Here is a 13,737-nt window from a genome sequence, read left to right on the forward strand (position 1 = left end):
ACAGAGACAATGGTGCGGTGCATATCCTATAGCAATCAACAACCAAATATAGTCAGCCACCAAAAGGGCAGACAAAGGACAGCACTCAATGGTATCATCTTATAATAAAGTGAACAAGCAGCACAAACATGACCAACGTTTCGGTCCTCGTAGGATCTTCCTCGGGGTATATACACACACATAATAAACAACCAACATGATTGGTAGGCAACCTCATAGCGGGAACGTATTTGACCTGCAATGGTAGTAATGCCTCCAGCGCAGTCCCCTAACATGAGTAACCAAGAAACTGACCTGGGCAAACTAATACAGACAGGGACTTAATAATGATGGCCAGGGTCTGGTTTGCGAACGTTACCCCCTGTATGTAGCCAAAAAGGCACGTTACTTCTAACAGTGGTAACATTGAGTTGAAAAGTGTATACTGCAGAACCACTGAGATCTTTGAGCAGGGGCCATCTCTTTCCCTTCAACTCTATCACTGAGAACAGAACTAAGGGACATCCTCCCCCGGTGTAATTTCCCAGCAGATACCTTCTGGTCTCCTTGCAGAACCTATAATAAAGTGCCCAACATTCCCCTATTGTGGGCAACCTGCCCCAGGGCCACGAGGTGGACTAAAACACAAAGACCTGCTTATAAGTCTCCTGTAATCATGGTATGTACCATCCAGATCTTGCAAAGGCTTTTGATACGGTTCCACACGAGAGGTTGGTGTATAATATAGAGCAAAATGGTAGTTTCTAAAAACATTTTCCCCTGGATTGAAAATTGGTTAAAGGACAGACAGCAGAGGGTTGTCATAAATGGAACCTTTTCAGGTTGGGCTAAAGTCGTTAGTGGAGTACCTCAGGGATCGGTACTGGGACCCCTGCATTTTAACTTGTTTATTAATGACCTTGAGGTTGGCATCGAGAGCAAAGTCTCCATCTTTGCTGATGATACTAAATTGTGTAAGGTAATAGAATCAGAGCAGGATGTAATTTCTCTTCAGAAGGACTTGGAGAGACTGGAAACGTGGGCAGGTAAATGGCAGATGAGGTTTAATACAGATAAATGTAAGGTTATGCATTTGGGAAACAAAAATAAACAAGAGACCTACAAATTAAATGGGGATAAATTAGTGGAATTCATGATGGAGATGGATTTAGGAGTGCTTTTAGACAGCAGGCTTAGCAATTGTGCCCAATGCCATGCAGTAGCTGCAAAGGCAAACAAGATCTTAGAAAGGAATGGGCTGTTAGGGGCCCAGAGACTAGCATATTAAAGGTGTGACAAAATACCCTTTTTGCCTGACGGGTTATTTTCTGGGAACCTTAAACCCCACTGTCTTTTAGGGTAAAGCACAGTCACAGGACCATCCAACTCTGGTTTAAGTGCTTTATTTTCTTTGGCACTCCAGCAGACAAAATCAAGACAAACAAAATAACCAAAATAAATCCTTGCTCTATCCGAGCATTAACTAGAAAGCAATTCTCTAGCTATCTCTGGGTGGCTTTCCCCCTTACCAAACAATAAAACACAGCTATCATAAACCAGACCTGTTGCAGGCCAGTGCCTGTCTGTAGCATCCAGCTCACTTAGCCGGTGACAGGGGAGAAATGATCCAGCCTGGCTTTCTTACACTCTGTTAATCAAGGCCAGGTGATCTGCACCTGGCTTCATTTGCAAAACCTTCCCTGGGCCTTTAACCCTTAGTAGGGATAGGTAAATTTGCAAATGCAGGGCTTATGAATCTCCCATCCACAATTTCACCACCTTTCCTCCCACAAAGGCTAAGCCTGGTCTCTGGCCCCTATCCGTCTGATGGATGTACAGGATGTTTCACTCTGTATATTCATCTGCCTGTGGCTCAAGTGGTCGGGATGTTTGATGTTAAAATGTGTAGGGAGACTTTATTGTATGTATAATGTGTGTTATGTGCATTTCCTTGGTTCCTGGGCACGCTGGGCTGGTAACCCGATAACCCTGTCTGCACACCTAGGAACCCAGGTTGGGCTGGTTCCATGGAGGGACCAGAGACAATGGAGGGTGGGGATGGGCAATCCTCCTATCTGGGAGATGTTGGTCTGAAGAGCGGAGCCATTGTCAACCCAGAAAGAGAGGCGCCCATCTTCTCCGGATATAGCTAACTGACCCTGAGGGCAGGTAAGGGCTGCTCTCATTGGTCATTTTCGTAATTCCCGCCCTCCTTGCCTCGGACTCCCCGTCACACCACCAACTCGGATTGACCATGTAACTATGTATCCATGTAACCATGTAACCATGTAACCATGTACCTATGTAACCATGTACCTATGTATCCATGTATCCATGTAACTATGTATCCATGTATCCATGTAACCATGTATCCATGTATCCATGTAACCATGTATCCATGTATCCATGTAACCATGTATCCATGTATCCATGTAAATATGTATCCATGTAACCATGTATCCATGTAACCATGTATCCATGTAACCATGTAACCATGTATCCATGTAACCATGTATCCATGTAACCATTGTGACAAACGCCCCTCTTTTGTTGCACTGACGTCTGTCTGGGTTCTTCCCGACACAGTCTTCTAGAGTTAATTATACAACAAACAGGAACATGCAAAGTATTACGTTGCTTAACTCAGGCTTCTGCCTGCTTTATTTTCATCCAAGTAAGGTACTGCAGCTTTAACATGTGTAGGTTAGAGGCACTCAGACATTTTCATTCAGCGGTTCCCTTATATCAGTGTCATAGTATTTCACACAGTGTCACTTTTAAGAAATAAAAACCAAATCATATAAAGAAATCCTATCCCTTTCAGGGATCTAACTACACATCAGAATCAGCCTCTAACTGCGAACTAACTGGGCCACCTAACCTGGTTCCCCAGCTAAAAACAATGCCCTCTCATTTAGGGTCACTAGATACAGCACAGTCTTTTAGCAACAGCAATAAACATTTGTTTTGTCTTATCTGTTCGTGGTGGGAACACGGTCCCAAGTGTTTCAGGCAAATCCTCTGTTACTGTGATACTTGGAGGGGCCGTAAACCCCAAACTGGATTCCGGGGAGCAGCAATACCCCCAGCCTCCAGGCTCTAAGGAGAGAGACTGAAATGCAAACCTCTCTGTTCTAAATACCTGTGCATGTGATTAGGAGAGCAGGTGAGGGAGAACTAGACCCATTGTAATCTGTGGTCTGGATTTTCCATCCACCAGCCTGAGTTAATGTGAAGCTGTGGAATGGATCATTTTGAACTATTCCTGCACTTTCTGACCTAAAACGGGGCAGAAAGCTGCCTAACATCTTTGGACTATGTCATACCATGTATCCATGTAACTATGTATCCATGTAACTATGTATCCATGTAATCACGTATCCATGTAACTATGTATCCATGTAACTATGTATCCATGTAACTATGTATCCATGTAACTATGTATCCATGTAACCACGTATCCATGTAACTATGTATCCATATAACTATGTATCCATGTAACTATGTATCTATGTAACTATGTATCCATATAACTATGTATCCATGTAACTATGTATCTATGTAACTATGTATCCATATAACTATGTATCCATGTAACTATGTATCTATGTAACTATGTATCCATGTAACTATGTATCCATGTAACTATGTATCCATGTACCTATGTATCCATGTACCTATGTATCCATGTAACTATGTATCCATATACCTATGTAACTATGTATCCATATAACCATTTATCCATGTAACTATGTATCCATGTAACGATGTATCCATGTAACTATGTATCCATGTAACTATGTATCCATGTAACTATGTATCCATGTCACTATGTATCATGTAACTATGTATCCATGTAACTATGTATCCATGTACCTATGTATCCATGTACCTATGTATCTATGTATCCATGTACCTATGTAACTATGTACCTATGTGACTATGTACCTATGTAACTATGTAGCCATGTAACTATGTATCCATGTAACTATGTATCCATGTAACTATGTATCCATGTAACTATGTATCCATGTAATTATGTAATCCATGTAACTAAATGTATACCATGTAACTATGTATCCATGAACCCATGTATCCATGTAACTATGTATCCATGTAACTATGTGTCCATGTAACTATGTGTCCATGTAACTATGTGTCCATGTAACTTTGTGTCCATGTAATTATGTATCCATGTAACTATGTATCCATGTAACTATGTATCTATGTAACCATGTACCTATGTAACTATGTATCCACATAAATATGTATCCACGTAACTATGTATCCACGTAACTATGTATCCACGTAACTATGTATCCACGTAACTATGTATCCACGTACCTATGTATCCACGTAACTATGTATCCATGTAAACTATGTATCCATGTAACTATGTATCCATGTAACTATGTATTCATGTAACTATGTATCCATGTACCTATGTATCCATGTACCTATGTATCCATGTAACTATGTATTCATATACCTATGTAACTATGTATCCATGTAACCATTTATCCATGTAACTATGTATCCATGTAACTATGTATCCATGTAACTATGTATCAATGTAACTATGTATCCATGTACCTATGTATCCATGTACCTATGTATCCATGTAACTATGTATCCATATACCTATGTAACTATGTATCCATGTAACCATTTATCCATGTAACTATGTATCCATGTAACGATGTATCCATGTAACTATGTATCTATGTAACTATGTATCCATGTAACTATGTATCCATGTCACTATGTATCATGTAACTATGTATCCATGTAACTATGTATCCATGTACCTATGTATCCATGTACCTATGTATCTATGTATCCATGTACCTATGTAACTATGTACCTATGTGACTATGTACCTATGTAACTATGTAGCCATGTAACTATGTATCCATGTAACTATGTATCCATGTAACTATGTATCCATGTAACTATGTATCCATGTAATTATGTATCCATGTATCTATGTATACTATGTATCCATGAACCCATGTATCCATGTACCTATGTATCCATGTACCTATGTATCCATGTACCTATGTATCCATGTAACTATGTATCCATGTAACTATGTATCCATGTACCTATGTACCTATGTAACTATGTATCCACGTAAATATGTATCCACGTAACTATGTATCCACGTAACTATGTATCCACGTAACTATGTATCCACGTAACTATGTATCCACGTAACTATGTATCCACGTAACTATGTATCCCTGTAACTATGTATCCATGTAACTATGTATCCATGTAACTATGTATCCATGTAACTATGTATTCATGTAACTATGTATCCATGTACCTATGTATCCATGTACCTATGTATCCATGTACCTATGTATCCATGTAACTATGTATCCATGTAACTATGTATCCATGTAACTATGTAATTATGTATCCATGTAATTATGTATCCATGTAATTATGTATACCATGTAACTATGTATCCATGAACCCATGTATCCATGTACCTATGTATCCATGTACCTATGTGTCCATCTAACTATGTATCCATGTAACTATGTATCCATGTAACTATGTGTCCATCTAACTATGTATCCATGTAACTATGTATCCATGTAACTATGTATCCATGTAACTATGTAACCATGTAACTATGTATCCATGTAACTATGTATCCATGTACCTATGTAACTATGTATCCACGTAAATATGTATCCACGTAACTATGTATCCACGTAACTATGTATCCACGTAACTATGTATCCACGTAACTATGTATCCACGTAACTATGTATCCACGTAACTATGTATCCACGTAACTATGTATCCACGTAACTATGTATCCACGTACCTATGTATCCACGTAACTATGTATCCATGTAACTATGTATCCATGTAACTATGTATCCATGTAACTATGTATCCATGTACCCATGTACCTATGTATCCATGTACCTATGTATCCATGTACCTATGTATCCATGTACCTATGTATCCACGTAACTATGTATCCACGTAACTATGTATCCATGTACCTATGTATCCATGTACCTATGTATCCATGTAACTATGTATCCATGTAACTATGTATCCATGTAACTATGTATCCATGTAACTATGTATCCATGTACCCATTAACCTATGTACCTATGTATCCATGTACCTATGTATCCATGTACCTATGTATCCACGTAACTATGTATCCACGTAACTATGTATCCACGTATCCACGTATCCACATATCCACATATCCACGTAACTATTTATAAACACTGCGAGGCAACAGGACATTAAGGGGGTGGATAATGTAAAGCGAGGTTTTGCTTTAATGCGCGGCACATGGTGTGACTGTGGCTGCGTCTCATATAGCGCGCTTGTTAAACACGTTTATTACATTTAATGTGAATAATTCACCCAGCTCATTTCTGCCACCTCAGACCTGGTGGAGGTTTTGACACTTCCCATGAAGAGACAAATGAGACATTCAGACAGAATTTGATACATGGCATTGTAATATGTGCAGCGTGTAACGTGTTATGTGCAGCGTGTAACGTGTTATGTGCAGCGTGTAACGTGTTATGTGCAGCGTGTAACGTGTTATGTGCAGCGTGTAACGTGTTATGTGCAGCGTGTAACGTGTTATGTGCAACGTGTAACGTGTTATGTGCAGCGTGTAACGTGTTATGTGCAGCGTGTAACGTGTTATGTGCAGCGTGTAACGTGTTATGTGCAGCGTGTAACGTGTTATGTGCAGCGTGTAACGTGTTATGTGCAGCGTGTAACGTGTTATGTGCAGCGTGTAACGTGTTATGTGCAGCGTGTAACGTGTTATGTGCAGCGTGTAACGTGTTATGTGCAGCGTGTAACGTGTTATGTGCAGCGTGTAACGTGTTATGTGCAGCGTGTAACGTGTTATGTGCAGCGTGTAACGTGTTATGTGCAGCGGGTAACGTGTTATGGGCAACGTGTAACGTGTTATGTGCAGCGTGTAACGTGTTATGTGCAGCGTGTAACGTGTTATGTGCAGCGTGTAACGTGTTATGTGTAACGTGTAACGCCCGTCTCCTTACATCGCACCTTGATAAACGTAGAGCAGCATTGGACACAAATGCCTTATGCATAATGACGTCAAGAAACTCACAGAGGGGGCTATGCACTAAGCAGGGCGGTTATGCGCCCGATTGGAAACATTTTGCTCGGCCGTTACAAAGTGAAACTACAAGTGGGATTCACTAACACGTTCAGCACGTCTTGGTCCGGCTGAGCAAAAATATGCCCAATCGCCCGAGCTTTTTTCCCTCCCTGCTATTGTGCTTAAACTGGTAAAGTCTCCATGCACGGCTCTTACAGGCGATCGTACTGTATAAATATACATTATAATAGTGTACATGAGCAGATGGTCTCCTGAGCTGAACCGTATTGGTTTCAGGCTCGGGACCCCCTACTTCATGAGATACAGGCCCCATTATGGGGTGCCGGTATCCCTTGTGCTTTTAAAGCTCCCGCGTCACGTGACTGTGGGATTTAAATCCTGCAGAGGGGATACCGACACCCCACAACGGGGCCTGTCTCATGAAGAAGGGGGGCTCCGAGTCTGAAACCAATGCGGATCATCTCAGGAGACCCTCTGCTCATCTACACTAGTATGAAAACACACATAACAATAACAAATAATTCATTACAATAGCCGCTATGGTAATGAAGCTGCTTTAATATAATTTTTATTAATAGTGTGCGGGAGCAGGGGGTCTCCTGAGCTGAACCGCATTGATTTCAGCCTCAGGGACCCCCTTCATGAGATATAGGCCCCGTTTTACAGGCCCAGATATGGGGTGCCGGTATCTCCTCCATTAATTGAAGTAAATGGCAGAAACCCAAAGTTGTATGAAAACACACATAACAATAACCAATAATTTATTACCGTAATAATAGAACCTCAACATCTGCAAATAATCTAATAATACAACCTCAGCATCTGCAAATAATCTAATAATACAACCTCAGGATCTGCATATAGTCTAATAATACAACCTCAGGATCTGCATATAATCTAATAATACAACCTCAGGATCTGCATATAGTCTAATAATACAACCTCAGCATCTGCATATAGTCTAATAATATAACCTCAGGATCTGCATATAATCTAATAATACAACCTCAACATCTGCATATAGTCTAATAATATAACCTCAGGATCTGCATATAATCTAATAATACAACCTCAGGATCTGCATATAATCTAATTATACAACCTCAACATCTGCATATAACCTAATAATACAACCTCAGCATCTGCATATAACCTAATAATACAACCTCAGCATCTGCATATAGTCTAATAATACAACCTCAGGATCTGCATATAATCTAATAATACAACCTCAGGATCTGCATATAATCTAATAATACAACCTCAGGATCTGCATATAATCTAATAATACAACCTCAGGATCTGCATATAATCTAATAATACAACCTCAACATCTGCATATAATCTAATAATACAACCTCAACATCTGCATATAATCTAATAATATAACCTCAACATCTGCATATAACCTAATAATATAACCTCAACATCTGCATATTGTATAATCTAATAATACAACCTCAACATCTGCAAATAATCTAATAATACAACCTCAGCATCGGCATATAATCTAATAATACAACCTCAACATCTGCAAATAATCTAATAATACAACCTCAGTATCGGCATATAGTCTAATAATACAACCTCAGGATCTGCATATAATCTAATAATACAACCTCAACATCTGCATATAATCTAATAATACAACCTCAACATCTGCATATAACCTAATAATACAACCTAAGCATCTGCATATAATCTAATAATACAACCTCAATATCTGCATATAATCTAATAATACAACCTCAATATCTGCATATAATCTAATAATACAACCTAAGCATCTGCATATAATCTAATAATACAACCTCAATATCTGCATATAATCTAATAATACAACCTCAATATCTGCATATAATCTAATTATACAACCTCAACATCTGCATATAATCTAATAATACAACCTCAGCATCTGCATATAATCTAATTATACAACCTCAACATCTGCATACTGTATAATCTAATAATACAACCTCAACATCTGCAAATAATCTAATAATACAACCTCAGCATCGGCATATAATCTAATTATACAACCTCAGCATCTTCATATAATCTAATAATACAACCTCAACATCTGCATACTGTATAATCTAATAATACAACCTCAACATCTGCATATAATCTAATAATACACCCTCAGCATCTGCATATAATCTAATAATACAACCTCAACATCTGCATATAACCTAATAATACAACCTCAACATCTGCATATAATCTAATTATACAACCTCAACATCTGCATATAACCTAATAATACAACCTCAACATCTGCATATAATCTAATTATACAACCTCAACATCTGCATATAATCTAATTATACAACCTCAACATCTGCATATAACCTAATAATACAACCTCAACATCTGCATATAATCTAATAATACAACCTCAACATCTGCATATAATCTAATTATACAACCTCAACATCTGCATATAACCTAATAATACAACCTCAACATCTGCATATAATCTAATAATACAACCTCAACATCTGCATATAATCTAATTATACAACCTCAACATCTGCATATAACCTAATAATACAACCTCAACATCTGCATATAATCTAATTATACAACCTCAACATCTGCATATAACCTAATAATACAACCTCAACATCTGCATATAATCTAATTATACAACCTCAACATCTGCATATAACCTAATAATACAACCTCAGCATCTGCATATAATCTAATAATACAACCTCAACATCTGCATATTGTATAATCTAATAATACAACCTCAACATCTGCATATAATCTAATAATACAACCTCAACATCTGCATATAACCTAATAATACAACCTAAGCATCTGCATATAATCTAATAATACAACCTCAATATCTGCATATAATCTAATAATACAACCTCAATATCTGCATATAATCTAATAATACAACCTAAGCATCTGCATATAATCTAATAATACAACCTCAATATCTGCATATAATCTAATAATACAACCTCAATATCTGCATATAATCTAATAATACAACCTAAGCATCTGCATATAATCTAATAATACAACCTCAATATCTGCATATAATCTAATAATACAACCTCAATATCTGCATATAATCTAATTATACAACCTCAACATCTGCATATAATCTAATAATACAACCTCAGCATCTGCATATAATCTAATTATACAACCTCAACATCTGCATACTGTATAATCTAATAATACAACCTCAACATCTGCAAATAATCTAATAATACAACCTCAGCATCGGCATATAATCTAATTATACAACCTCAGCATCTTCATATAATCTAATAATACAACCTCAACATCTGCATACTGTATAATCTAATAATACAACCTCAACATCTGCATATAATCTAATAATACACCCTCAGCATCTGCATATAATCTAATAATACAACCTCAACATCTGCATATAACCTAATAATACAACCTCAACATCTGCATATAATCTAATTATACAACCTCAACATCTGCATATAACCTAATAATACAACCTCAACATCTGCATATAATCTAATTATACAACCTCAACATCTGCATATAACCTAATAATACAACCTCAACATCTGCATATAATCTAATAATACAACCTCAACATCTGCATATAATCTAATTATACAACCTCAACATCTGCATATAACCTAATAATACAACCTCAACATCTGCATATAATCTAATAATACAACCTCAACATCTGCATATAATCTAATTATACAACCTCAACATCTGCATATAACCTAATAATACAACCTCAACATCTGCATATAATCTAATTATACAACCTCAACATCTGCATATAACCTAATAATACAACCTCAACATCTGCATATAATCTAATTATACAACCTCAACATCTGCATATAACCTAATAATACAACCTCAGCATCTGCATATAATCTAATAATACAACCTCAGCATCTGCATATAACCTAATAATACAACCTCAACATCTGCATATAATCTAATAATACAACCTCAGCATCTGCATATAATCTAATAATACAACCTCAACATCTGCATATTGTATAATCTAATAATACAACCTCAACATCTGCATATAATCTAATAATACAACCTCAATATCTGCATATAATCTAATAATACAACCTCAACATCTGCATATAATCTAATAATACAACCTCAATATCTGCATATAATCTAATAATACAACCTCAACATCTGCATATAATCTAATAATACAACCTCAACATCTGCATATAATCTAATAATATAACCTCAACATCTGCATACTGTATAATCTAATGTAACAGTGTTTCCCCCACCCTCGCAGATAGGGGCCATTACGGTTCATGTGGTGCATGATTCCTGCTGGTAACAGGAGGGCTGAGTCATCCGCCGGTGGTAGTGGGGACCCAGGAACAGGCTTCTAGGGTTCATACCCCACATATCTCCTTAGCAGTGCAGCGCCTCCATCTGCCGTAGGCTCCAGGAACTGAAGGTGATCTCCCACGGTATACAGTAACTATTACCTCCCCCCCCCCCCAGTAAGGCAGGAGGTATATGCAAACACGAACAGTTTATAACTCTTCTGTACAGTACAGGAACAATGGCAGGTTTCTGCCCGATGCAGTCTCTCAGCTATCACTGGATGATGGTCCCTGGACCATCACTACAGTACAAGGGCACCCGCAGCCATCCTAGCTCTTCCCTGCCTCCCTAGCAGGGACAGAGTTATGGTCGACAGTCACTCTCCCCCGGAAGGAATAGGACTGGAGAAGGCCCAATCTCAGCCTTTCCAATATGTGACCTGCCTTCCTCAGTGGGGGAAGGTACAACTACTAATTTAGGATGGTCCTGCCATTAAGTACTTGCAGGAGGAGGGCACCAGGTCCGGCTTATGATTGGTCATGCCAAGGCGGCCAGGCCTGATGTCACCGCCACCCGCTGTCACTCAAGTGCAGCTCCTCGGAGGGGGAAAACCCCATATCAACTATTGGCAACCTGATTGTATCAGGGTTTACTGCCAGCCCAGGGGCAGCATAGTAGCCGTCAGGTGGCACAGCTACACTCTCCCTCTGGTGGATTCCCAACAACCCCGCTCGGGTCCTACATTTTCGGGTACCATCCTCGAATCAAACCTGAACATAACAAGAACTTTCACATAATTAATATCACATTACTATGCATGATATACATCAGGGGTGAGCAAATTTTTTATGCCGAGCCCTCCTTTTCATCCATGAAATTTCTCGCCCCCCACCCCTGCCTGATGTAATCAAAATCACATGACGTCAGCGCACGTGAGCTGGTTCAGCCAATGAGGGCGAACCAGCTTTGTGATGTCTACAATATAATGCAGCCAAGTTCACAAATCGCTTGGGCTGCAGGCGTGCGCGCAGGCAGTATACTAGTATTGGATCACTGATTATTTTATTGTTTGCTGGCATCTGGTAATATGTTTTTTTCTGGTGCACAAAGTTAGTCTATTTGAGGGGGCATTCACCCACCTCTTTGCTACCTCCCTTCCCTTCCCTCCCGTTTTTCCCCCTCCCTTTTTTCCTTCTCCCATTTGCTTTCCCCAGAGTCACCCACTCCTACCTACCAGTTTTATGTATTATTATTTATTTCCGTTTTAAATGTTGCCCAGGGATCAGGGACCCCCATAACCAAACTCAAGGGGGTACTGATGGATCTCCCCTGTTGATCAATACTCCCAAGTGACCGCCCCTGACCCAAAGAATGACCCTCAGCCTCCAAAAACTCATCCTCCTCCCAAGCCCCTCAATTCTGTCATCTCTGCCTGACCTTCATCCCTCTGTTTTCTTGGGGGGGGGGGGGGGGTGCTCTGTTGATCTCTTCCTGGTCCTGCTGGATCTCCCTGGGGATAGGCGATCATGAGGCTGGGGCCTGCTCCAGCTCCTCCAGGTGCTGGAAGTCCCTGCTACCAGTGGGTGTGCAGCTCATTGGTCTGAAAGGGGAACCACTTCCTCCCCCGCCCGAACTTCCCTCCCCTCCCCTCTCCCCCAGCAGCAGCAGACACAGCAAAGCGTCATCATCAACATCAATCACTCCACGTGCTGGCCAGACCTGCAGCGCGTTTGATGTATCTGCGCTGGGGTGTGCTCCTCCCCTGGCCTCTTTGGAGCCATTTCTCTTCAGCCGCCGTACTTCCGCAGCCCCCGCGAGCGCCATGAGGTTGGCCTCCAGGCAGGAGGCCCAATCTCAGCCTTTCCACTGTGCGACCTGCCTTCCTCAGTGGGTGAAGGTGAAACTACTCATTTAGGGCGGTCCTGCCCTTAAGTACTTGCAGGAGGAGGGCACCAGGTCCGGCTCATGATTGGTCATGCCCAGGCCTGATGTCACCGCCACCCGCTGTCACTCAAGTGCAGCTCCTCGGAAGAGGAAAACCCCCATACCAACTACTGGCATCCTGATAGTACCAGGGCTTACTGCCAGTACAGGGGCAGAATAGTAGCCATCAGGTGACCTGGCTACACTAATAATACAACCGGTTTGACAGGATACACACGCTAATAACCAATAATAATATAGGTGGAGGGGGAAAATAATTTGCATTAAAAGTTAAAATATATTAATACAATCATAAAATACTAGTGTTCCCATTAGTAGAAGGGTGTGGGTCCCAG

The sequence above is a fragment of the Ascaphus truei genome, chromosome 1, assembly GCF_040206685.1.
Source record: "Ascaphus truei isolate aAscTru1 chromosome 1, aAscTru1.hap1, whole genome shotgun sequence".
In the NCBI taxonomy this organism is placed as follows: Eukaryota; Metazoa; Chordata; class Amphibia; order Anura; family Ascaphidae; genus Ascaphus; species Ascaphus truei.